General features: G+C 48.0%; 1 protein-coding gene across 10 annotated transcripts in view; it reads left to right on the top strand.

Moving 5' to 3' along the window:
- The first annotated feature begins 21,327 nt into the window (after positions 1–21,327).
- Positions 21,328–21,837, top strand: part of FAM49A (family with sequence similarity 49 member A) — a 260,849-nt gene continuing 260,339 nt past the window's right edge. For 4 of the 10 annotated variants that reach the window (XM_029595930.1, XM_029595935.1, XM_029595929.1 and 1 more), the window contains exon 1: positions 21,334–21,462. The gene's annotated coding sequence lies outside the window, so the exon portion shown is untranslated. Of the gene's footprint in view, positions 21,463–21,519; positions 21,669–21,837 lie in introns of those variants that run through there. The other 6 variants (XM_029595934.1, XM_029595939.1, XM_029595933.1 and 3 more) reach the window with 2 other exon arrangements.

Below are 21,837 nucleotides of genomic sequence, written 5' to 3'. Positions count from 1 at the left end.
AAAATGTTTTTGCATCTGTTGTAATTTTTCCTGCACTATTATTGTTTTAGCGGTTTAACAGACGCGGTTACCAGCAGATTGACTGACCGCATCCAGCCCCTTAGTAAGTTTCATCTTTTCAGTCTGGAGCCAATTGTGATTTGTTAGCCGTATGGCATTTTTTAAGAACTCTCTTTCATTTCCACACAGAACTATTAAGCCAGTATGTCACTGCCTGGAGTTCCCTGAAGAAGGAGTTATACACTCCGAAACACCGCTGTGTCGGAGGATACACTTCAGGATGGAATATACTATCTATTTACTGGTGGAATAAGATAAGTGCAAGCATTAGTAGATTTACCCTTCACAGTGACTGCACTTGCAATACAGCCTTGCTTAGGAGTATATTTCATATTCTATGCAACCTATGATTAGACAAGCCCAGTGTTTCACGGGCTTGATAATATAAGCCATAAAGCACATTGCGGCAATATATGACGGTTGCTTGATATCTCCTTCCATTGAGTTCTTTTCTGTATAGCTGAACCTTTATTTTTGTGATTGATTCTTTATTTTTGGCATTGTGGCTTAGATTATGTTAAATTGCAGAAAACACTATTTTATTTGAATACCATTCTTGGACTCCTGAGACTTTGTTTTTCTTGATTTTTCTACACTTAGGGGCGGATTTTCAGAGCCCTGCTCGCGTAAATCCGCCCAAAACCGGGCGGATTTACGCGAGCAGGGCCCTGCGCGCCGGGAAGCCTATTTTACATAGGCCTCCCGGCGCGCGCAGAGCCCCGGGACTCGCGTAAGTCCCGGGGTTCTCGGAGGGGGGCGTGTCGGGGGCGTGTCGCGGGGCGGGCCCGGTCGTCGCGGCGTTCCGGGGGCGTGTCGGCAGCGTTTTGGGGGCGGGTACGGGGGCGTGGCTACGGCCCGGGGGCGTGGCTGCGCCCTCCGTACCCGCCCCCAGGTCGCGGCCCGGCGCGCAGCAGGCCCGCTGGCGCGCGGGGATTTACGTCTCCCTCCGGGAGGCGTAAATCCCCCGACAAAGGTAAGGGGGGGGTGTAGACAGGGCCGGGTGGGTGGGTTAGGTAGGGGAAGGGAGGGTAAGGTGAGGGGAGGGCAAAGGAAAGTTCCCTCCGAGGCCGCTCCGATTTCGGAGCGGCCTTGGAGGGAACGGGGGGAGGCAGCGCGGCTCGGCGCGCGCAGGCTATACAAAATCGATAGCCTTGCGCGCGCCGATCCAGGATTTTAGTGGATACGCGCGGCTCCGCGCGTATCTACTAAAATCCAGCGTACTTTTGCTTGAGTCTGATGCGCAAGCAAAAGTAGGCTGATCGCGCTTCTTTTAAAATCTACCCCTTACTGTTATTGCCTTCATTGCTCCTTCTCTGAACCGTTTGGCACCTACCTTCAGTGTGAGCATTGAGAGTAAAGAGTGAATAGATACACCAGAGGGCCCTGGAAGATTATTCTTCCTCCCCAGCCAGACTGAACCCTGACCTATACCACCGCAAAGTAAAGGATAAAGCACCCATCTTGGGGACCGGTTATAGGAGTAAAATCCCTGGTTGTGAAGGAGGAATCCTCTGAATTGCAGATTGTATGACATGATGATCCTCATGCTGCAGAAATGGAAGGTGAATGGGATTGCATAGTGGCATAGCTGTGTGAGAGGATATTGGTTGGCGTAAAAAAATTTAGATGGTAACCCTGCTGTATGAAATTTAAACCGACTGATTCTTTGATATTTGGTTCCAAACTGATTCAATATCTGGTCTTGAACCATCAAAAACTCTGATTTGGTTTTGCTGTTTGCTTATGTTGTGATTTGCTGGGATGCTCTTTGACATCCTCTTGTTGGAGGTGGTTGAGATTGCTGATTTGTCTGCATAAGGGGTAGTCTATATTGATGATCCAATCTGTTTAACTTCTTCAAGTAGTATAGAGGCTTGTAAATGGAGTGTCTCCTGTTAGATGGTTGCAGATCTGCTGAAGTTGACAGTGACTGAACAACTACGTTAAAATCTTTGATCTGGGACACAATTTCTTGGAGCTTTTGTCCAAAAACGTTGTCGCCTAGACATGGTAGGTATGATAGCTTTTCATGCACATCTTCCCTTATTCTGTTGCCTCTAAGCCAAGCCATGCAATATGCCCCAATGGATGCAGCAGATGTTCACACTGTGGTATCAAGACTCATACACTGATCATAGAAGGTGATAGACTGCTTTCTCTAAGTCACAAAGTGGAGCAGGGAAAATTTGTTCACCTGACTCTGACCAGATGAAGGGTTTTAAGTTCTGCACACAGTCATAAATGTATTGAACCATGTAAAATTGGAGATAATTCTCACTGTGAGCATTGCGCCTTGGAATACTTCTTCCCAGACTCTTTCTATTCTTCTTAATTATTGTTTAAAAACAGTGGGCAAATGGTTGGGTGATACATTTTTAGTACTGAATGCAAATAAGACAGATACTACAGGTGGTGTGGGACAGGATAGGTTTCAAGTTGAGTTTGAAGGGCAGTTAATTACTACCAGTAAAATCACTTGGTTATGCTGAACTCAGATTGGTCCATGGAAAGCCAAATCAATGCAGTACTCCATTCTGAGATTGGTATGGTAATTGAAAAACTTTGTAAATCTAAAGGTGTTGAAGTCTGTGGTTTATGTACTAGTGATAGCGGTCATCGATTACTGTAATTTTGTATACAGGTAACTTAATTCAGAAGCTGTAAGTAGTCTGAAATATGGCTGCTAGGATGGTCTAGGAAAGAATCAGTGGCATCACTACTTGTGAAACTACATTGGTTGCTGATCAAATTGAGATGCAAATTTAAAGTCCTGGTCCTGGCATTTAAGATCTTGCGAGGACAGGGCCCTTCTCATTTGTGGAACAAGATCCTTTGGAAACGCCCGCTGAGTTACTCTCTCTTGGTATGGTTCACAGCTGCAACTTCCTTCAGCTACGTTTCCGTCATTTAAGATTTCAAAATTTGTCTTTTTCCCATGACGGTTCCCAAATTATGGAATAGTCTTCCATTGGACATCAGGGAAGAAATGGACCTGATGAGATAATGCTCTTTAAGCTTAAGGGGTCTAGAGATGAGGTCTGAATTGGTAGGGTATTTTTATGGCTATAGAGATGGTAACATGATGTGCAATTTTATTGTTTTAATGGATGTATATTTTATTTTTATTATTTTGTGATAACTAAACATGTACATCGCTTTGAAATTTTTATCATAAAATTGGAAGCGCTTAATACATTTTTGTAAATAAAATAGAGTATATGGAAATCCTTTCTCAGAGGAGTGTTGGAATGAAAGCGGGTTGTCTTAGCCTTTTTTCATGGCTGATTCCACTACAACAGAGTTATGTGGTAGTTGTACTACTCTGTAACCTGTTTTGTTTTGGGGTTTTTTTCCATTCTAAATTTAAGAATTAGTTTTTGGGTCGCTTAATGCCTGAATAAGGAGTTTCCCACATTTTCATGAGTGACATCCAAGACAACATGTGTTTGAAGGGCAGAGGGTTCTGCCGGAATGTCTAGGATTTTTAATAAATCCATTTCCTCAGTTCTGGGGTCTGGGTCTTTACACACTTCTATTTTGAGTGCTGTTCCCATTTTTTCTATGAATTTAGAGTATGTTAAATCCTCCAGTGGAGTTGTGTGGTCCAGCAGCCCTGTAGGTGGGTCTGAAGGAATGCCTGTGGAGCTGCCGGGGGACTCTACTGGAAAATGAACAGTGGACCAAGGGGGAGGAGTCAAGATGGCGGCCTAATGCTGGCTATGCTCTGCTCGCGCCTCTTCTTCACTCAATGCACAATTAAGTTCTGGAATTTGTTGCCAGGGGATGTGGTTAGTGCAGTTAGTATAGCTGGGTTCAAAAAAGGTTTGGATAAGTTCTTGGAGGAGAAGTCCATTAACTGCTATTAATCAAGTTTACTTAGGGAATAGCCACTGTTATTAATTGCATTAGTAGCATGGGATCTTCTTGGTGTTTGGGTAATTGCCAGGTTCTTGTGACCTGGTTTAGCCTCTGTTGGAAACAGGATGCTGGGCTTGATGGACCCTTGGTCTGACCCAGCCTGGCAATTTCTTATGTTCTTATATCATCTTTCCCGCCTTTGTGCCTAGAAAGATGCAGCAAGTGCACATATGCCATTGGGGAGGTGCAGCATGATGGGTGGGAGCAAACTGGTGGCATCCTTTGGGTTTGTGTGGCCGTAAGTGTGGCCGGTCACAGGACTTTCCCACAGCTGATGGAATGTTACACAATCCCTTCTACTCTCAACGGCTTCCTGTTATCTAGAAAACGACATTTTTCGTGATATCCTCTACTCGCATGTCATTGTCTACCTGGACGAAATATTGATTTTTTCGCATACCCTGCCACAGCATCTGATTCATGTACGACAAGTCTTACAACGTCTCCAGGAACACAAATTGTTCGCCAAGTTGGAAAAGTGTGTATTTCACAAACACCAATTACCATTTCTCGGGTATATTATTTCCAACAGAGGATTATCTATGGATCCTGACAAACTCAAAGCCATTTTGAATTGGTCCCAACCTGTGGGGTTGAAAGCTTTACAAAGGTTTCTGGGTTTCTCCAATTATTATAGACAGTTTATTCCCAATTTCTCTTCCTTAGTGGCACCTCTCACGGCTCTCACTAGAAAAGGAGCGTCCATACAGAGCTGGCCGGAGGAAGCGGTCGTGGCTTTTCGACGCTTGAAGGAGGAGTTCACCAAAGATTTATGTCTCCGACGGCCCGATCCCACCAAACCTTTTACCCTTGAGGTTGACGCCTCAGCAGTAGGTGTGGGGGCAGTTCTTCTACAGAGGATGGAGGAGGATCAATGGGTGACATGTGCCTTCTTTTCCAAGAAATTTTCCTCCGCGGAAAAGAATTACACTATTGGCGACCGGGAACTTTTAGCTATAAAATTGGCCTTTGAAGAGTGGCGCCACCTCCTGGAAGGCGCTCGACATATCGTCACAATTTATACAGATCATAACAATCTTGAATATTTGGCAAAAGCTCAGCGATTGAATCCGCGGCAGGCCCGATGGGCACTTTTTTTTAGCAGATTTAATTTTATTCTGCATTTCCGGCCTGCCCAGAAGAATGTGAGGGCAGACGCTCTTTCCCGAAGCTTTGATCTTGATGACGCTCCGGAACCACCTCGATACATCATAGATCCTGCTCACATCCAGCTGGCTGCCACCTTCACGGTTCTGATAGGGAGAACCGTCATTCCCAAACGGTTACGATTAAAGGTACTTCGCTGGTCCCATGATGCTCAGTTAGCGGGACACCCCGGGGTCTCTCGTACTAAGGAACTTCTCTCCAGACATTATTGGTGGCCGAGATGGGAGACGGACGTCAAGAACTATGTGAACTCTTGTTCCGTCTGTGCGGCCCAGAAGATGCCACGACGAAAACCCCTGGGATTGTTGCAGCCGCTGCCCATTCCCACTTCTCCGTGGACGCATATTGCCACCGACTTTATCACGGATCTTTCGGCTTCCAATGGCAATACCGTTATCTGGGTGGTGGTGGATCATTTCTCCCGGATGGCGCATTTCATCCCTCTACCTGGGTTGCCCTCTGCATCTGACTTAGCCCATCTTTTTCTGCATCATATTTTTCGTCTCCATGGGCTTCCGCTCAGCATTGTGTCCGATAGAGGGGTACAGTTTACAGCTCAATTCTGGACTAATCTCTGCAAACTTCTACGAGTTAAACTTGAATTTTCCTCAGCTTACCATCCTCAGTCCAATGGACTTACTGAATGGATGAATCAATCTTTAAATACGTTTCTTCGAGCCTATGTCAATCAACGACAAGATGATTGGGCTTCTCTACTGGTCTGGGCAGAGATGTCCCATAATAATTACGTGCATCAAGCTACTGGCAGATCTCCCTTTTTCCTTGTGTTTGGCAGGCAGCCGCATCTTCCTTTGCCCATCAGTGCCTCCTCCAATTGTCCTGCGGTTAATGCCACAGTTGCCTCCATGACCAGATTGTGGACAGAGACGCGGGCATTACTGGTCAAACACGCCGCCACTATGAAGGCGCAGGCGGATAAGAGACGGAGTCCGGCTCCTCATCTCCAATGTGGAGACCTTGTCTGGTTAAGCACCCGCCACCTTCGCTTGCGGTTACCTTCCGCAAAATTTGCCCCTCGCTTCATTGGGCCCTTTCCTGTCAAGCAGCAGATCAACGCGGTCACGTATAGACTATGTTTGCCATCCTCCTTGCGGATTCATAACGCTTTCCAGATATCATTACTCAAACCTGCCGTTTTGTCGTGGCCTCAGAGAAGACGGAGGACCAATATACCCATAGTACAAGATGATAATCAATATGAAGTACGGGAGATCTTGGATTCTAGAAGAGTTAAAGGGCAACTTCAATATTTAATCTCTTGGAAAAACTTTGGGCCTGAGGAGAATACTTGGGAGCCCTCGTATAATATACAGGCTCCTTGTTTACTTAAAAAATTTCATCTTCATTTTCCTTACAAACCTGGACCTGAGAAGAAGAGAGGGGGACTTTGCAGGGGGGGTACTGTTACCTCTGCCGCGATGTTGCCGGCGAAGTTCCGCGCGGGACAGGGCGTTCTTGGTCCTAATGGTGGCAGGGCTACCTCAGCAGCGTCAGCAGCGCGGTCCCGTGCTAATCGGGGCGTTCCCTCCGGCGGCGACGCCAAGACATCCACGTCAACGTCGGCAGCAAGGTCCCGTGGTATTCGGAGCCAGGACACGCCCCCTTGACGTCAGACGCCGATGGGGGATCAGTCTGCGCGGGAACTCAGGCTATTTAAAGAAAGCCTTTTTCCTTTGCTCTCTGCTTCGGCCACGAGTGTTTTTGGAGTTCCTGCGATTGGATTATTTGCTGTATTCTGACTACCTGACCTGGACTGCCTACTGGATTACTCTGCCTGCCGCCTGCCTACTGGATTATCTGCTTTGGTTCCTGATTGCTTGCTGCCTGCCCTGACCTGCCTATTGGATTACTCTGCCTGCCGCCTGCCTACTGGATTATCTGCTTTGGTTCCTGATTGCTTGCTGCCTGCCCCGACCTGGACTGCCTTTTGGATTACTCTGCCTGCCGCCTGCCTACTGGATTATCTGCTTTGTTTCCTGATTGCTTGCTGCCTGCCCCGACCTGGACTGCCTTTTGGATTACGCTGTATTTCTCCCGTTCTGTGTTCCTCCTACAGAAGGTAAGCGGTCTCCGACCTTGGTTCCACTAAAATCTGAGCAGCAGTCGTAACATAATGCCTTCGTTTATGAAAATAAGGTGCAGTGTATGGCCTGCTTTGTGAGTGGGGCTTGTAACAATTTGTCTAAAGCCCAGGTGACTAAGTGCAGAGAGTAGAATTTCACAATTGGGGGAAAGCGGTGAGGCATCCATGTGAAGATTGAAATCTCCCATCAAGATGGATGGTTTATCTAAGTTAAAATGTTTGGTTGTCAATTCGATCAATGGAGAGGGGTCGGATTCAAGAATTCCTGGGGGTGCATAGATGAGGCCAAGTTGGAGATGATCTGATTTGAAAAGGGCTAGTTCGAGGTTGTTAGTTGTGGAAGATAGTTGCAAAGAGAGGCCTAGACCTTATTTTACTGTGAGCAGTAGTCCTCCTCCTCTTTTTTTAAATCTTGGGATTGAGTGGATATCGTATAGTTGATTGGGGAGCTGGTTCAGAAGTACTGTATCCGTTGGTTTCAACCACGTCGCTGTAACTGCACAGATGTCTGGTTTAGAGTCTAATAGGTGATCATTGAGTAGGTATGTTTTTTTGGAAATGGATTGAGCATTGAATAAAGTAAGCGTGAAGAGAGAGAATCCGAGGAGTTGAGTGACTGGAGCAATCATGATTGGAATTAGCCTTTGTTGTCGGAGGCCAATAGCTCGAGGCCTGTTGAGTCTCCTATTGTAGTAAATGGGAATAGTTAACGTGCGCATATTTAGAAAGGGACGATGAGATGTAAACGTGTAAGCAGTCAGTTCCTAGAGGTGATGAATGAGATTATAGGGTAAAGGTGGTCTCTCAGGGCCAGGTGTCAGTGACAATATTTAGGATGTGCCCAGAAAGATGCTAGGTATTGTTAGCTCGTTCGAGGAGGTGGGTCCAGGCGAATGAGTGATACTTAAGGGCCGAAAGGGGCGTAGTACCCTAATAGCCAAGACGTGGATCGAGAGGGTTGAAGGTAGCACTGTTGCCAAGGTAGAAGAGACAGCTGAGAGAGAAGTAACGGGGTAGCACGAAGGGGCGCACAAAAGGGCCTGCCCTTTTGACGCGCTCCTTTGGTGTGCGACGCCGAAATGGAGATTGCAATTTAAAGCTCCGCCGGTCGTCTTCTGATTGGCTGCCTTGCAGCCGTCGGATGATTGGCCAGTTCTTGGGGGGGGGGGGGCGGGCTTCAGCCGCGTGCGAGGAGGAGAGCGAGCTGCGAGCAGAGCCAAGCCTGGTCGCTGTCGGCGGCGGCCCTGTCCGGGTAAGAGCGAAGAAAAAAGGCCTTACCCCGATAGGACGCCGGCGCCGATTGCGCAGGCCTTACTTCGGGAGCGGCAGCAGCAGCAGCTTCACGGCGAGCCGGTGGAAGAGGAGGAATTTGCGGGCTGCCTGTGAGTTTAAAGCGCCGCCAGTCATCTTCTGATTGGCTGCCTTGCAGCCGTTGGATGATTGGCCGGTTCTCGGGGGGGGGGGGGGGCTTCAGCCGCGTGCGAGGAGGAGAGCGGGCCACGAGCAGAGCCAAGCCTGGTCGCTGTCAGCGGCGGCCCTGTCCGTGTAAGAGTGAAGAGAAAAGGCCCTTGCCCATGGGATGACCTCCAGAGTTGATGTGATGAGGCCGAGAACTTGAAGATAGTCCCTTACCTTGGGGCGTGCATTGCTCATCAATTGTCGTAATTGTTCCATCAGTTTCCTTCTCCTCGGGGGAGGGAGGAAGACTTTGTTCTGTTTGGTGTCGAAATTGGCCTCTAGGTACTCTAGGGATTGAGAGGGCTGCAGTCTGCTCTTGCCCCTGTTCACGACCCGACCGAGTTCCTGCAGTAGGCTCGACTCTGCTGGTCACCTGTCGGCTCTCTTCCGAAGTCTTTGTCCAGGTAAGGGTGTACCAAGATCCCTTCCTTTCTCAGTGTTGCCGCAATGATGACCATCATTTTGGAGAATGTTCTGGGGGTGGTTGCTAGGCCGAAAGGTAGTGCTTGGAACTGGTAATGGTGACCCAGTATCGCAAAGCGTAGAAAATGCTGGTGATCTTGATGGACTGGAATGTGAAGGTAGGCTTCAGAGAGGTCCAGGGAGGTTAGAAACTCTCCTGGTTGTACTGCCATTATGACGGAATGAAGTGTCTCCATGCGGAAATGTAGTATCCGCAGATGACGGTTGACATTCTTGAGATCCAAGATGGGTCGGAATGATCCTTCCTTCTTGGGAACAATAAAATAGATGGAATAGCGCCCTGTATTTTGTTGGGGTGTTGGAACTGGAGTTATTGTCTTCAGATTGAGTAGTCTTGACAGGGTGGTTTCTACTGCCAGTCTCTTGGTGTGGGAGTAGCAGGGTGACATCATAAATTTGTCTCGAGGGATGCTGCGGAGCTCCAGAGAATAGCCTTCTCGAATGATGTTTAGTACCCATTTGTCGGACGTGTTCTCGACCCATCTTTGGTAGAAGAGGGCAAGTCGACCCCCTGTTTCCTCTTCTGTGGATGGGTCGGCCCATTCTCATTATGGAGCAAGGCTGGATCCTGTCTCTGGGCCTGCTCCTCTCTTGGTCTGTCGGTTCTGAAAGGGCCGGGACCTTCCGGAAAGACGCGATGCCTGGAACTGTGAGTTCCTGTAGGGTCTAAAGCGTTGTGAGCCTCTGCCCTTGGTTCTTCTGGGTGAAGGAGGCTGAGATCTTTTATTCCTATCTTCCGGTAGCCGAGGCAATGGGGATTAGCCCCATTTGCTGGCTAACTTCTCCAATTCGCTTCCGAACAAGAGAGATCCTTTAAAGGGCATTCTTGTGAGATTCACTTTAGATGTTGCGTCAGCAGACCAATTCCGTAGCCATAGTTGTCTTCTGGCTGCCACTACCGAGGCTACGCCTCTGGCTGAGGTATGCACCAGGTCTGAGCTTCATCCGTCAGGAAGGCTGTTGCAGATTCCATAGTCTCACCGGTATACGTTTCGGAGTTATTTGCCTCTCTTAAGAGAAGCAAGAAGAAACGTGCCACCAGTACGCAGCAGGAAGCAATCTGCAGTGTCATTGCTGTTGCGTCGAAGGCCTGCTTAAGGATGGATTCCAATTGTCTGAGAATCCTTCAATGCAGCCCCTCCCTCATCAGGAATTGTTGTTCGCTTTGAAACGGCACAGACCATGGCGTCCACTTTCGGGAAACACAATTGTTCTTTGGTTGCTGGTTCTAGGGGGTATAGGGCTTCCAAGGCCCGACCCCCTTTGAAGCTGACCTCTGGGGCATCCCACTCCAGGTCAATCGGTTCCTGGATGGCTTCCATCATTGGGAAGTAGCATGAGGCTTTACAAAGGGACACCAGGATGGGGTTCCTCTTTGGTTCCGCCATCGTGTCCGTGCCTGGAATACCCAGAGTCTTCAGAGTCTGGGAAACAAGGACTGGTAGTTCATCCTTGTGGAAGAAACAAAGCATGGTTCGGTATGGTTCCAGGCCTGGAGGGCTTTCTCCTTCTTCCAGGGAGTTGCCATCATCATCTGAGGTGTCTGGGTCCCTGTCAGGGAAATTCTTGATTAGGCAAGGCATGTCTTGAAGCATCCGAGCAGGGCTGGGAGGATCTTGTGCTTCCGGCAGGGGTTGAGCCTGGGGCGCAGCCGGGGTTGACTGCACCTGAATGAAGGCTTGTAGCCCTTGGAAAAATTCTAACCAGGAGAAGGTCCCTGGGTCCATGTGGCGAAGTCATCTCAGAGATGCATAGATCCGGGGAACTATAGTCTGTAGTAGTTCTGGACCCATCCCCAGACAGAAAGGGGCCAGGCTTTGGTTCCCCCTGGGCTTCTTCCCAATGCTGGCACAAGCAGGACTCCAGTTCAGGCTGCGCCAAGAGAGTGCCTTCTGGCCTTCTTGGGTACTGTGCCATTGCCTCTAGCTTCAGTGCGTGCGAGTAGCTGTAAACGCGGCTGTGTGTGTGTAGTTGAGCTCTGTTATGCGCTCGGTTGTGCATGCTGCTGTGCACACCGCTGTGCGTGTGTCTGTATTGGACGCACGCAAGTTAGGTGCATCGGCTGCCCGGCCCACCGCTGATCGAGAAGGGAAGATGGCACCAACGCCCCTGTGCGTAAGATGGTGCCTCCCGAGGGTCGGGGCCTAGCCCACCCAGGGCTGCTCAACCCGATCGGTGTTCCCTTTTACCTCACCGAGAAGTAGTTCAAATCGGTATGGCAATCTGAGCCTCGGAAACCTGATTTAAAATTTTCTGCTTACCGATCGAGTGCTGGGAAGGTCTCCAGCTGTGGGGGGGAGAGGACTTTACCTTCACCGCCGTGCTCTATTTTGCACCCACTCTGGGGGCTAAGTCCACGCCGGGAACCGGCTCCCGGACCAAGGCATACCTCTGAGGGATCTCGGAAATCACCTCAGGAATTCTTAACTGGGGGAGGGACCCTTAGGTTTCACCACAGGAGAGTGGGGCTCGATCTTCTTTAAGGTAAATTTTCTTTTTCTTTCTTCTTTGTTGTATTTGTTAACACTATTCTAGTGTGTGGGATAGTGTCCACATCCGCTAGGAGTCGGAGAGATACTGAAGAGCTGAGGTTACTGCAGGTGTATATCTAGAGTGACGTCAGCTTTGAAATCTGACTCCGTCTCCCATCTGCTAGCTGAAGAGCACATAACCTACTGGTCCTGAGTCCATCTGACTACACACTAGGAAAATGCCATTACCCTCAGTCAATACACTGGGCAATGAGAGGCTCATTGCTGTGCTCTGAAATGAAACTGGAACTACTTTACCCAAGACTTCACCTGCCACCAACAGGTGCAGTCTATAAATACACCACTGATACACTGCTCAACAGCAGAGGGCAGTTCAAGCTTTATGAAATGGTGGTGGACACTGTGCTGACCCAGAAGCCCATGACTGTGGCTCTGCTACAACCCATAACCGCTGTTCTCACTTTTTAAATATTCCCTGGAACCAGGGTTGCACAATAGTTGTTTTTCCTGCTAAAAAGTGGGCTGCTTTTTCATTTATTGGTGGGTTTTTCTTATCTGCAGCAGTTTTTTCTTTTTTTACTACATCCTGCCGACAATAAACCAAAACTACCTCCCTCCTTTCCACATTCACAGGCCAATGCAATAAGGTGCGCCAAGCTGAGTGCATGGTTTTACATGCTGTTGAGTGCACTTTTCTACTGTGTAAAATTAGCCAGCGATGCAGCAAGATAAGTGTGTCTAATACGCAAGCTCTAACAAGCATATACTGGTTAGTGCCCAATGCATGTAAATTCAATGGACATAATAGCTAATGTCTTTATCACACAATGCAGGAATGTGCGCCCAACACACATTTTTTGATGCGGTAAAATTAACTCCGACTCTGGAGGTGGAGTAAAGCAAAATTGCTTACCTTGTAATAGGTGTTATCCCAGGACAGCAGGATGTAGTCCTCACATATGGGTGACATCGGTAATGGAGCCCTATGTACGGAAAAACTTCTTTAAAAGTTTCCATGAAACTTTTGAATGGCACCGGAGTGCCTACTGAGCATGCCCAGCATGCCATGATATTCCCTGCCACAGGGGTCTCCCTTTAGTCTTGTTTTGTAGCAATAAGCGTTAGCAAAAATAAAATAATAAAACGTATCAGGCCCAACTCCGCGGGGTGGCGGGTGGGTTTCGTGAGGACTACATCCTGCTGTCCTGGGATAACACCTATTACAAGGTAAGCAATTTTGCTTTATCCCAGGACAAGCAGGATGCTAGTCCTCACATATGGGTGATTAGCAAGCTAGAGGCTGAGTCATTTTGAGGTGAGCAACAGTGAAGTATTGTTGTTGAAATGAATCAGCCGAAATCACAGCAGGTTGGATGTAGAAGGAGTTGGGATTATACTGGAAACAAGTTCCTTAAGACGGATTGTCCATAGGCTGAATCTTGCCTTCCCTGCTTGTCTAAACAGTAGTGAGCTGCAAAGGTGTGAAGAGAACTCCATGTTGCTGCTTTACAAATGTCTAGAATAGGTACAGAGCAAAGGTGTGCTACTGAAGTTGACATGGCTCTGACTGAGTGTGCTTTTACTCGCCCTGGAAGAGTAAGGCCTGCTTTTTCATAACAAAATTGTATGCAATCTGCTAGCCAGTTTGACAGAGTATGCTTACCCACTGCTTTACCTGGTTTGTTTGGATCATAGGATACAAACAGCTGATTGGATTTCCTTTGGGCTGTTGTGCGGTTTAAATAGAAGGATAACGCACGCTTACAGTCCAAAGTGTGTAAGGCTCTCTAACCCTGATGGGAATGAGGCCTAGGAAAGAATGTTGGTAAAACTATTGATTGGTTCAAGTGAAATTCCGTGACAACCTTAGGAAGGAATTTTGGATGTGTACGGAGGACTACCCTGTCATGTAGGAACTTTGTAAAAGGTTCGTATGTGACTAGCGCTTGCAGTTCGCTGACCCTTCTAGCTGATGTAACGGCTATGAGAAATACCGTTTTCCAAGTAAGGTATTTAAGGTCACAGGTATTTATGGGTTCAAAAGGAGAACGCATAAGCCTAGTTAATACTACGTTCAGATCCCATTGTATGCCTGGGGAATGAACTGGAGGTTTAATGTGAGTTAGGCCTCTCATGAACTTACTGACGAGAGGCTGTGTTGAAATAGATACATCTCCCAGCTTGTTGTGATAAGCTGAGATTGCACTTAAGTGTACCCTTACAGATGAAGTCTTAAGACCAGAGTCTGAGAGATGGTAAAGGTAATCTAGTAGTGAGGTTGTGGGGCAAGTGAAAGGATCTAGTGCTTTCTGAGTGCACCACAAAGTAAACCGTTTCCATTTGTAGGAATAATTCTTTCTAGTGGAAGGTTTACGTGCAGCTATAAGTACTTGAGATATAGAGGATGGAAGGTTGAGAGGTTCTAAGATCAAGCTTTCAACATCCATGCTGTCAGGGACAGGGATTGAAGGTTGGGATGGCGCAACTGACCCTGTTCCTGAGTTATGAGATTGGGAGCTACTCCCAGGCGAATTGGATCCCTGACTGAGAGATCTAGCAGTGTGGGGAACCATACCTGTCGAGGCCAGTATGGGGCTATGAGTATCATAGTCCCCTTGTCCTGTTGTAGCTTCACTAGTGTTTTGGTTATGAGTGGTATCGGTGGATACGCGTATAACAGGCCTGAATTCCAATGGCGAGCAAAGGCGTCCTTTGGTAGGCTGTTCTGCTGTCGGAGTAGAGAGCAGTAATTGTTCACTTTGTAGTTGAGCTGAGATGCAAAGAGATCTATCGTCGGTTGACCCCAGCGTTGGAAGATCTTGGATGCTATTGCTGGATCCAAGGACCATTCGTGTGGTTGGAACTGACGACTGAGGCGATCCGCTACTATGTTGTGGATGCCTGCTAGGTAAGTGGCCCGTAGAAGAATCGAGTGTGTCAGGGCCCAGTCCCAAATCTGTGCTGCTTCTTGACAAAGGAGGTAGGAACCTGTCCCTCCTTGTTTGTTGATGTACCACATGGCTACTGTATTGTCCGTTTGTATCAGAACAGTCTTGTATGAAATGCAGTCCTTGAATGCATGTAGCGCATAGCGTATAGCTCGAAGCTCCAGGAAGTTTATCTGAAAAGCAGCTTCGAGCTTTGTCCACTTGCCCTGTGTCTTTAAATGACCAATGTGTGCCCCCCACCCTAAGGTGGATGCATCTGTAGTTAAAGTCACCTGTGGAATTGGTTGCTGGAAAGGTAGGCCTTTGAGCAAGTTGTTCATTGATGTCCACCAGATGAGTGCAGCTCTGAGTTCTGGTGTGATATAAATGGGCGTGGACATTGGTTGAGTGGCTTGTATCCACTGTGCTTTGAGAGTCCATTGCAGTAGTCGCATGGTCAATCTGGCCATGGGAGTTACATGAACTGTGGAAGCCATGTGCCCTAGAAGAATTAGGCACTGGTTAGCTGTTACCTGGATTTGGTTGCGAAGATTGTGAGTCAAAAGGACAAGTGTTTGAGCTCGATCTCTTGGAAGAAAAGCTTTTGCTATCGTAGTGTTTAGGTCTGCACCTATGAACTGTATAAGATGAGTTGGTGACAGATGGGATTTCTGATAGTTGATGAGAAATCCCAAGGAGTGAAGCACATGGATAGTGAGCTTGAGAGAAGTGAGAGCTCCTTCCTTTGATTGACTCTTGATTAGCCAATCGTCCAGGTAAGGGAACACGTGCACTCTTTGTTTGTGGAGGTGTGCCACTGCTGCAGCCATGCACTTTGTGAATACTCGTGGTGCTGATGCAAGGCCGAATGGCAGCACTCTGTACAGAAAATGCTGATCCAGTATCCGAAATCGCAGGTATTGGCGATGAGGAGGAAAGATGGGGATGTGAGCGTAGGCATCTTGAAGATCCAGAGAGCAGAGCCAATCTCCCCTTTGCAGAAGAGGTAGAATGGTGCCTAGGGACACCATTCTGAATTTTTCTTTTTTGAGAAATTTGTTGAGATTTCTGAGGTCTAGAATGGGACGAAGGCCTCCTGTTTTCTTTGGAATGAGGAAATATCTGGAGTAGAATCCTCTGCCCTTTTGAGGTCCAGGAACTGGTTCTATGGCCCTGGCTCTCAGAAGGGTGGATAATTCTGTTTGAAGAATTATGGAATGTTGATTTATTGTCCAAGATGGAAGTGGTGGGTTTTCTTTTGGGACAGTAAGAAAATCCAGTTTGTAACCATGGGCTGTGATGGATAACACCCACTGGTCGGTGGTGATGGAGGTCCAAATGCTGTGAAAGTATTTTATTCGACCTCCTACTGGCATATCTGGGAATGGGTTGATCTGGCTGCTGCTCTCTGGGGCTTTTCAAAAACCAGATGTAGTGGCAGTTTGTGGTGGTGGTTGAGCCCTTGCAGGCCTTTGTCTAGGCTGTTGGCGTTGAGAGGGCCGGCCAGTTCTGGGCCTACTTGCTGGGGGGTAATATCGACGTGGACGGTAATAAGGCCGTCGAGTGTCACGCCTTGGAGGCTTCCTTGTAGAAGGCTGAGTATCTTGTGGTAGTGAAGATAACTGCTTAAGGGTTTCTGTGTGGTCCTTGATGGTTGCCACAGCTTCTTTTACCTTCTCTCCAAAAAGGTTATCCCCCACGCAAGGTAGATCTGCTAAATGTTCTTGTACCTCTGGGCGTAGATCAGAGGCCTTGAGCCATGCCCACCTCCTTGCAGCTATACCAGATGCTGAAAGTCTTGCCGCAGTCTCGAAACAGTCATAGGTTGCACGAACCTCATGTTTACCTGATTCGAGGCCTTTGTGAATGATATCCTGTAATGGTTCCTGATACTGTTCAGGAAGAGAGAGAGAGATTTCTTGAACCTGCTTCCAAAGGTTCCTTTGGTACTGGTTCATATATAATTGATAAGATGATATCTTAGACACCAGCATAGAACCTTGAAATATTTTCCGTCCAAAGTTGTCCAGAAACCTACTCTCTTTTCCAGGTGGTACAGAGGAGTGGGATTTTTGTCTTTTCGCCTTCTTTTGGGCGGATTCGACGACCACTGATTGGTGAGGCAACTGTGTTTTCTGAAACCCTGGGATAGGTTGCACCAAGTAAGTTGCCTCTGCTCTCTTGTTTACTGCCGACACCGATCCTGGATGCTCCCAAATCCTGTATTGCAGTTCCTGGAAAACTTCATGGACAGGGACTGCCAGCATTTCTTTGGGAGGGTCCATGAACTGCAGGACCTCTAAGGTCTTTTGTCGTGCATCCACCTCTGTTTGTATGGGAAAGGGGATGGTTTCAGCCATCTCTTTTACGAAATTTGTGAAGGAGAGGTCCTCAGGAGGTGACTTCCTGTGGTCATCAGGTGGAGAAGGTTCTGAAAATATTTCTTCATCCGAAGAATATTCAGAACTGGTGTCCACAGGCATCTCACGTGGTGTGTGGTGAGTGACTGGCTCCTTAGGTCGTGGTGGTAAGATAGGAGAACGAGGCCTTGGGGGCCTTGGTACCCCAGATGGGCCTGGAACTGGTTCCTCTGGTAGTTTGTTAGAGAGAATGTCCAGGAGTGTGTCCAGTTTAGTGATTACTGGATGTAACATGGAGACATCTTCTTTGGGCACCGGTGGTGGCATCGATGGTATCGGTGTGGGCACCGGTGTAGGTACTGGTGGCACCGGTGAAGGTATCGGTGGAGGTACCTGTGGCACCGGTGAAGGAACCGTAGTAGGCCTCGGTTCCGGTTCCCGGGACCTCGTCGGTGTTCGCGGCATCGATGGGGTTGGATCCCTCGGGGATGGAATCGGCATCGATGGAGGCGTAGATGGCTGAGGCGGAATCGCATCGCGCAGAGCCTGTTGCACCGCTTGACGTATGAACGTGTCAAGTTCCACTCTCATAGCTGGTGATATCAGAGCAGCTATGGAGGGAGGCGGTGCTGGCGATGCCGATACCTCCTCAGAGCCCTGAGGAGGTACGGAGCCCGTCACCGATATCGGTGGGGATCGCCCGGGATCACTAGGCCTCAGAGCCTCCGTCCCCGTCCAGGGTTTCTTTGCAGGTGAGGCCGTACCTGACGATGGATCCTCGGTCATCGGTGCCTGGCGTCTTCGATGCCGGTGGCGATGTTTTTCTTTTTGCTTCTCGCTACCCGAGGTCGATGCCTTCGATGACACTGAAGGGGATGGCGTTGAGGCATCTCCCGCCTCCGGACGAGTCTTTTTTAGAAGAGCTTGACGGACTGACCCGGATGGCGATGACTGTGCTGAAGTCGAAGGCCTTGGCAGCAACTGTATATTGAACAACTGCTCCATCTTCTCGGCTCGAAGACGACGACCCTTGGTAGTCATCTCCGCACAAGATTTACATGTTTGGATATTGTGATCTTTGCCTAAGCAAAGAACACATTCAAAGTGAGGGTAGGTTATCGACATTGTCCTCACACAATTTGGGCATTTCTTAAAGCCGGAGGCCATGGCGCCGGACAGCCGTCGACAGCGATGCCCCAAAAAATATCGGTCCCAGCCGGGAACCGACAACGGAAAAAGTTACCGCTGGTGATACTAAGGGAAACCCCTGCGGTGGAAGTAATTTTTCCGAAAATTTTGAAGTAGGTGAAATCACCTCAGGACTCCAATTTAGCCCGCGATGCTAACGGCTTCGCGGAAAAAAGAAGACTAAAGGGAGACCCCTGTGGCAGGGAATATCATGGCATGCTGGGCATGTTCAGTAGGCACTCCGGTGCCATTCAAAAGTTTCATGGAAACTTTTAAAGAAGTTTTTCCGTACATAGGGCTCCATTACCGATGTCACCCATATGTGAGGACTAGCATCCTGCTTGTCCTGGGATAAAGTTTACTCGCAGTCAAGAACTCATGAGAAACACCAAAAAAATTTGGTTCTGTGTGTTGCGATAATTGTGCCCCTTGTAGGGTAGGGTTGTTTAAAGATATTTAGTTATTTGAGGATAAAACACCTTAAAAAATAGTGGGTAATTCATTTCCTTTTCATAAACATCAGGCATTACAGATTTTATTAACTTCCTGTAAACTATGCACTTTTGTTTGGAATGCACCATTCAGACATATGTGCACCCGCTGAAATAAACTTAAAAACACACATTTCTCCCTAGAGTGCTCTTTTTGTAGGCTGCTCACATTTCTTTTGCATCAGGCGCCCAGGGATGTGACTGCACAGGTGATAGGAAATATGAGTGCCTCTTTTTTGCATGTCTTATTGGATGGGCTTGGCAGAGCAAGAAGGCTTCAGCAGGAGCTCCTCCCAAGCAGGAATGACATCACCCAGTGGAAAAGAAGGCCGCTGCCTCTCCTGCAGTAAGACGACTTCTGCTGGCACTGAGAGCAAGAACGTACTCTCCTGCAGGTTGCTCAGTGGCACCACAGCCATTTTCAGCCCTGAACCTGCCAGGTCCACTTCCACCACTGCCGCCCCAGTCATGGTGGCCAGTAATCCACAACTTGGCCTCCCTCCCACTCACCATCAGACTTCTACTATTGCTACAGCACCCCCTGGCAGGTCACAGGACATGAATGTAAGAATTAACACAGTCTCAGCTGCCCCTAATGGTGGACAGCACAATATGGAGGGCAGACAATAAGTAGGTGGGCCACTTAAAAAATGCCCATGGGCCTTAATTTGCCCATCCTTGCTGTACTGCCTCGGGGAGACAGTCCATGGGAGGGAACAGAGTGAGCACACGAGCAGTAGCAGAAGCGAATCAGCATGGATGTGTGTGAGAATGACAGCATGTGTCAGCTTGCATGGGTGAGTGTATGGCACCGCGAGTATGTCAGCATGGGTCATGAGAGGGCACGAGAAAGGATGCGTATGTGATGTTAGAAAGAATTAGAGTGCATCAGTGTCTGTGTGTAACTCTGAAAGAACGTGACAGAGTATGAGTGTATCAATTTCTGAGAAAGCAAGAGAGTATGTGTGTCAGAGAGTTTGTGAGCCACTCCTGTTCTCCCCTCCCGTCCCCAATCTGCACTAATCTTAGGGTGACCAGCTCTGCTGATACCAAAGCACAACATGGTTCTAGCTACTTTTTACTCAATCTGCAGATATTTTACTGTGCATCTAATGAGTTTCTCCCTGCCTCAACTAAATAAATGTTGAACAAATATTTAAACAATATCTGTTTGCAGGAGCACAAATTAGATTACTCTGACAGCTCACAGGTTTCAGTCTGGGCCTGGTGATGGCAGCAGCACAGGGCTCTCTCTGAAGCATCAGGGCTGCCCTGAACCCTCCCACTCCTCCTCTCTCCTGAAACCTGACTTCAGCCAGCCATGATAGCCAGCCCTTCATTTGCACTATGTGTTGCCATCAACCCTGTTCTATACATGAGCTTTGGGCACCACCAATGGGCATCCTAAAATAATGAATAATAAAAAATATTTTTTATCTCCTGGTCATGCTAACTTCTTCAATTTCTTGTGCTACTGTTGGGGGAGGGAAATGCACAGACTCCTAAGTGTTCCAATATGTGTGCATGAGCTGGTGATGGTGTGTATACAGGGTGTACCCAAAAAAGTGCAAGTCACTGTTGGATTGTGCATGGCTGTCTCAGCCCCCAAATGATCTTCCTGCAGTCAGAACCTGACGTTTTCATTATTGTTTTGGTAATGTGAACATGGCAGCCCTCACCCCACTGTCTTGCTTGCCCATGGAGAGTCAGGCCCCTAAACTGTGTGCTTCCAGGCCCTATACAACTCAGAAGTGGTTGCATGCTCCTATATGACAATATTAAATTGTGACTCTCCCAGGGGAGCCAGGCGACATGAATAAACCATCATGCAAATGCCAAATTATTTGGCTGACTGGAAGAGGCTGGTGTGCTGTAGTTTAATTTCAATTTTTTCACAGTTCTGAGGTTTACTGTACTAAGTTATTTGCATTTGAAAAAGGGCTAGTAATGCTAATAAGGAACATGGGGACTTAAACTGAAAGCTGTTTGGGATAAACTGAAATTAAATAATATTAAGAAGAAAGATCAGGGCCAGATGGATCTGGATTGACTAAGCAGGCATAGACGTTACTTGGTCTTCTACAAGTTAGTTCTATTTCAATGTAAATACATAGAAATAATTTGTAAATGCACAGCTTTGTAAATATATTTGCATATTTAAAATAAATTTTGCTAATTATATGTTAATTCAATGCAAATTTTTGTCCTGCATGTTGCTCTCCTTTTGGAGGTGAGTGCCCTCCATTTCGGATACTCCTCCACATTGGCCTCCCTACCCTCGGGGGTGCAATATTGGTGCCTTACTCTACCTCAGATCTCCCAGATCTACAAGGGGAATCCCCGCCCATGAAGTCTAGATGGGGTTCATGTATGAAGTATCCCTTTGGCTTGCTCCCCTTCATATCTAGCTTGCCCACCCACCTCTAAAATATTTCTGTCTAGAGACACCACTGACGATCACGTCTTGACTCATTTAAAAAAAATAATAATAATAAATATCAATAAGCTGCTAATTCTGTTTTCCCCTTACTTAAAAAGCCAATACAAAACAAAAATCCTCCCGATTACCAGTCTGTTACGAGCTTTTTGCCCGAAGCGAAGATGGCCGCCGAGTGCTTCGGTCTCCACCTAGTGGCCGGCGCTGGAAGAAAACGATCTCAATCAGTCCCGTGCAGCAAATTGGACGCCGCGCATCCGTCACGCTCTTTCGTGTTAGCAGCAGCTTCTGCGCGTTCCAGAAGAGCGCGTTCCAGCGAGCGAGCTCGCGCTGCAGAGAGGCTCGAGGTAGTCGGTTGTCCGCCTACTCGCGCGCTCGTAAGTAAGGTCCCTCGGGCGGTGAATGAAGTTTTCCTCCCGCCGGGCAGCGCGGCTCGGGATCTCGGCCCCCGAGCGGGACGCGCCCTGTCTTGTCCCTATCCTCTCCCATCGGCGTGGCTCGGCGCCCTCCCGTTTCCCTTGGCATTGCCACCCGCGGTGGTCGCGCATCCTTTCTAGCGGAGCCGCGGCCCTCTGAGCCCGAGGTGGGAGCTCGAAAAATTTCTTAACTGCTGAAGGGCCGGGGGCAACAGAAATACTATTTCTCTCTATATATGTAGCGTCGCCGGCTGTCTTTATTTATTTATTTACTGAAGGGAAAACATCCTCTGTGTGTAGTTTGATCATGTTGCCTCAGATTTTTTTTCTCCCGTT

Source organism: Rhinatrema bivittatum, chromosome 3 (genome assembly GCF_901001135.1).
Source record: "Rhinatrema bivittatum chromosome 3, aRhiBiv1.1, whole genome shotgun sequence".
NCBI lineage: Eukaryota > Metazoa > Chordata > Amphibia > Gymnophiona > Rhinatrematidae > Rhinatrema > Rhinatrema bivittatum.
Note: the sequence above shows the minus strand (reverse complement) of the source record. Positions and strands in the feature narration are given on the sequence as shown.